This window comes from Tachypleus tridentatus, chromosome 10, assembly GCF_004210375.1.
Source record: "Tachypleus tridentatus isolate NWPU-2018 chromosome 10, ASM421037v1, whole genome shotgun sequence".
Lineage (NCBI taxonomy): Eukaryota > Metazoa > Arthropoda > Merostomata > Xiphosura > Limulidae > Tachypleus > Tachypleus tridentatus.
In genome coordinates this window covers 90,553,469-90,559,468 of record NC_134834.1, presented here as the reverse complement: position 1 = coordinate 90,559,468, position 6,000 = coordinate 90,553,469, and positions in this window count along the sequence as shown.

Here is a 6,000-nt window from a genome sequence, read left to right as displayed (position 1 = left end):
ACAATGTATTTTTTCTTGTTTGTATATACTTAAGTTATATTATATAAGTGGCTGCTGTGTAGAATTGTAAGAGAAATAAAGCTCGGATTGTGTATTGATATACTGTACTGACAGTTACGTTTTAATGACATAATATGTGTAAATGTTAGTTAAAATTACCTGGTGAGATAAAAAAAATATCCACTTTAAATAGGTTTTTAACAGTCACTCTTTCACATTATGTGTAACAATCGTGGTAAAACACGTAACAGCTAGCAAGATTTATTTATTTCAATGCTGTATATCAACTGGGCAAGTTATGTGGCTATACTCATTAATTAAATAATCTTTTAAAATTATTTATAATAGAAATTAGCTACTTATTGTTAATATGACATATAATACTCACTTTATAAATATTATTTTCATTTTCCAATAATTTCGTAATGGTAATAACCTTACTATTGTCGTTTATTTTCATGAAATAGGAACAGGGAAGTAATATTTGATTAATACCACTCGATTATCTGCCAATAAAATGTATATTCAGATATACATATATATATATGTTTATAACTCAACAGCCATTGTCCTTTATGATGACTGTGTTTAACAAAATTAAGTAGACGATTTTCTGTAATGTATCATTTCATTAGTGATGTTTATGGATATGAAAATTGATTAAATAAATGAAAATATATGAAAGTTATGTTTAAATTGCGCTTTACTTATGTTAGACCTTGTATGTTCCATCAGAAGTTTTTATTTTATGTTATTAAATCATTCTATTATTTTAGCACATTCTAGAAGTATCAGATGTGATCGTACTCAGTAAATTTGCAGCTAGATTGAACCATCAATCACGTGAGTTTATATGATTTGAATAGATGTAACGTCAAATATTAAAAACTATAATAGTGATTAATCGTGGGAAACTTGTCAAAATATTAATCAATATTAAGATATATGACTCAGAATAACGAGGTTTTAATTTGAAAAAGATATATTGTAGTTTCTATCTCTCTCTTGACACCAGTGTTAATAATACGAACTCCGATTTATCTTTTTTCATGTAAAACCTATAAAACAGCTAGTAGATTCATGATGTCAGAAAATCATATTTGTTCAGGATGTATTGATGTATAAAGTTAAAAACCTTATAACCCGATCGCTTTCGAAAATATGACATTTCTTCATCAGGTACACACTAGTAGATGTTAGATACTTTATAGATCGCTTTTAATTATTTTCGATATTCGTTTGTTTCACAGAAAAACCTGAAGTATTTGCTGAATAGAATCCCAGATTTTAGCGCTATGAGTTGGCATACTTAGCTCCTGTCCCATCGGGAAGTTTATGGTTCATAAGTAGATGAAAATGACAAAACCTGAAGTAGTCTTGTAATATCCGTGTAAGTAGATAGCCTCATATAGATAACATTTTCTGCTTACATAACAGCTGATTCTTAGGATCATCAGAAACAATCTAATGACTATGATTAATTACAGAAAAAAGAAGTTGTATATTGTTGCATGTATATATATGTTTTGAAATTAAAACACAATAACTTTGGCTATTGAATATGAAAACAGAAAAAAAGAATCACCCGGTCCACGTCACAGATCAAACTTTTGATTATTTATAACTAGTAAGGGAAAACCTTATAATGTATAGAATAAATTATGATTCTCAAATGTTCTTTTTTTCTTCTCCAAGCAAGTTTATTCACTCGAAATTAGTATTTTTGAAACGTCATTAAGTTTATTCTACACATTGTTTATCGACAACCGATTTTTTTGAAAAGTTTATGCGAGTGCGAATCAAACTCGTTTCGTGCGTATCTTCCATAAGGCAGAGCGTTTAACGTACAACGATATCACGTATTTGTAAATACGGTAATACCTGATTATATACAGCTCTTTTTGAAATACACTGCGCGAAACACATCACTTTTCAATAGAAATAGAAATATTAGCCTTTATGCCGGAAATAGCTTATCAGAAAATCTCTTATATCTTCTAGTGTTTTTTTATTAAATTATATTTTAAAAGCAACTGATATACTCAACTGAGAAAAAAACAAAACAAAAAACGTTTTAGCATAGGATTACGAAACTTTACCTGTATTCAACAAAGCCAGAAAATTAAATATAAATTACTTTTCAATGAATATTGTATTAACTACTGAAAACAATTGAAGATATGTATTTGTTCATGGGCAAATCAAAGTCAATGTACGTAGAAAGTGATTTAAAATAAATGTTTCAAACACAAATGGAATATGTATAATATCAAACTATATCTTTGTTCATTTATACTATTATTGTCTCAAATGTTGTTTATTCTTCTTTAAGTTTAATGAAATATGCGAGAGCACATTTGTGAAAAATTCACGTAAAATATACTTCAAATAAAATACAATACTTACATTTTCAGTCAATGGTATTATATAATTAGTAAATAATACGAAAGGTAAGTCTCATAGACGTAAATATTCCTGTCGCTTGCAGGATTACACAACAGCGAAAACTGAATAGTCCACAAATGCTATTATTCACTGGATTAACAAAATGACAATTATTGCAAAGAAACTGTATTTCCTCCGCAACATAAAGTATAATGTATTATCAGTAAAACAATATCAAGTCGCTAACGAGGCTTGTGGGAATGTTTGATATCTTGATACTATATGTTCACTTGTTTGAAGATTTCAAGTATTTAGAAAACCTTTTATCCATCAGCCGAAAGTGCAATGACTGCTATATTTAATAAACATGATTATTTTACAAAGTCCAGTAAAATAATTAAAATTCAAAAAATAGCACATGAAATTTTCTAACGATGATAAACCTTACATATTTCAAACCGACAGTATCTTACATTTTCTACAGTGACAGTAATTTACATCTTCCAAAGAAAAGCTCCAACATGGCCAGGTGGTTAAGGCACTCGACTCGTAATCTGAGGGTTCGAATCCCCATTATACCAAACATGATCGTCCTTTCAGCCGTAGGGGCGTTATAAAATGACGGTCAATCCTACTATTCGTTGGTGAAAGAGTAGTCCAAGAGTTGGCAGTGGGTGATGATGACTAGTGTTTGTTTTTATGTAATTAAATTTGAATATTTTTTTAACACTTTATATTACAAAGTATTTCTATATAATTGCATCTTTCACATAAACTATTCTGTAAAGATTTATTTTTTATCCTTTGGACAAGTGTATTTTATGGTAAACGATTTTCGCACATCTTGTTCATAAATCAATTAATATAAATTCAAAATGGCATAAGTTTGTTTGTTTGAAATTAAGCACAATGCTATACAATGGGCTTATTTGTTCTCTGCCCCCCACGAGTATTGAAAGCCGATTCCTAGTATTGTAAGTCTGCAGGCAATTTTATTTTCTTAGTTTGTCTGGTATAATTTTAACACAAACATTGTTTTAATAATAATTATTGGCATTTAACAGCTGTAGTATTCCACGATGTAGTTGAATGTGTTTTAATTCCAAGTTGCACTTGGACAACTAAAAAGTAAAGTAAGTGAGATGACATCCGTAAACGTACGACAATCTTGATTAGATCAAACTCAACCAAACTAAAAAGATTAATACAGTTACTTTAGTTTTAAATGAATGAAATACTCTTCCTACAAATAATTTACATTGTAAAATATTTTAAATCTGATAATTGGCTGTTCTGGTTGACGTAAAATAGTGCGCTCAAAGCCCAATTACATTGGACTAACACCAGGGAAAAATCTGGCATATTAAAACACAGTTGTAACTCTGAACTGAAATAACGACTTGCTTATATATTGCAGCTCGATCATTTCCACAATTTCCAAAAAGGTAATGTAAAAAGACTAACCTCATTATTAGAGAAAGTTAGTACACCATTTCGTGTGTATTTGCTTCCTGGAACACACCAAACCTGACGAACAATTGTCTAAGCCTAAATAATTGTCTTGTATACTAACCACAAACTAAAACAAACATGTAAGCAGATGGTCTGATGTGGCTTTGCTTTAAGAAAACACATAGAGAACAATCACACCTGTATTAATCATAACTACCATTGACAACAAGTCAACCATAATAAGATGAGTTGCTGCTGAAGCTTATGAGCCTTGCATATAATAAAAGAAAATAGTATTTATTCTCAAGCTGCTATTGAAAAGTCATTACATCTGCATTGGCCACTGTAACTAATGATATAAGAATTACCCATATGAATAAAGTGCAAAGTTTATTCGCTCTGTAAATAAGAATATATTTTTATATCATTTATAAAGAATTTTATAAAGCATTCGTAAATTTATTTCATGAAATTGTGCAAACAACAACAACAACAAACAAACTCAGGTTGCAGTCACTAATAATCTATTAATATTTGAATAAAACTAACCGAGTGATATTCTTAGCCATGGTTTCACGTGCTGCTCTATCCTGCATCATAGTATTTTTTTTTATTGCTTTCAGGTAAACATTGCACATACCTTATGTAATATAGTTTGTTTGTTTTTTTGTTTTTTGCCAACTTGTATTACAACAAACGAAAACTGTTGAGAATATAACCGGTTTGATTGTAGTTTGTTTTCAATTACGCGCAAAGCTACAGGAGGGCTTACTACGCTAACCGTTCCTAATTTAGCAATGCAAAACGAATAATGGAATTTACCGTTACATCAATATAAACTCATAAAGTTTAGGCTTTATGGAAACAAAAGCGAACTTTTGTTTTGTGTGTGCGGATACTGTGATTAGCTAAAAGCAAGCGCTGTAGTGAATCAAATGGCTGGCTGTCTTATCGACAACGTTGGCGCAGTGCTAGCAAGTAAAAAGTTTTCATTAGTCAGGTTCGCAAACACTATATTCTCGAGATGTTCTTGACACATTCGTTTGGATCTTATTTCTGTAATAAACTTTTTAAAATTAGGACAAGATTAGGCTTAGCTTATACATAAAAGATATGAAAGAAATGATATGTAACTTTATACAGAGTATAAATTTATAGTCTGACAGTTCGAACAAGTTTCTGAATCTTAGGAAATCGAAAAAAAAGATATTATTTGCTTGTTTGCACAAGTTGGAGTCTCACAACCAATTTTTCTCGTCTGTAAGCTGTCATTTTCGAAGGTTGAGAACAATATTGTAGAATGGCGACCACAGAAGGGTAGTACAGCTTCACTGATGTTACAGATAGGTGCTCAGTGGCAATCTAAAGGCAGAATTAACGGCTGGTTACTTCATGATGAACAGAACGTTTAGTTAAACACTAATAACATGTAGTAATAGATTATTTTAGCCTACTCCTTGAAAGAGGCATTCTTTTTATATAGCACAGAAGAATATAAAACATAATAACTGCACCTCTATAAAATAACCTATTTCTGAGGTAATGCAATAGATTATGTAATTATCATTACAAAGTTTTTAGTATTTTCAACTTGTTATGGTTTCAGTGTGGTTAAAGTTAAATGACTCTGCTTGTTTTGAAGACCAGTTCGTAAAGTATTCTGTAAATCATGAGATATATTGTCAAATGTATAAAATATGTTCTAAAACCATAGAGATATTTGTACAGTAGGAGATACATTTTGAAGCTATGGAATACATAAGGGGTTCAGTAAATTATGAGATATATTATACAAAATATGTGAGATATTGCATATAGTATAGAATATATTTTGCTGTGTGAAATACCCTGTAAAGTACGTGATATATTTGATAACGTATGTTTTATTATGTGAAACGTGTGAAATATCCTACAAACTACGAAATATTCTACAAAGTATGAGATATATTGTAAAGCACAATAAGATGTTTAAAATATGAGAATATATAATAAGTACGTGAGATATACTGTAAGTCCGAGACATTCTTTATAATACCTGTAACATTTTGTAAGTTATATGATATATTATGTACAGGGAGTAAGATGGTTTCTGAAGTGTAAAGTATTCTGCGAAAACACATTTGCTGAATAATAATAAAAGAATTGAAAACAGAATAAACACAA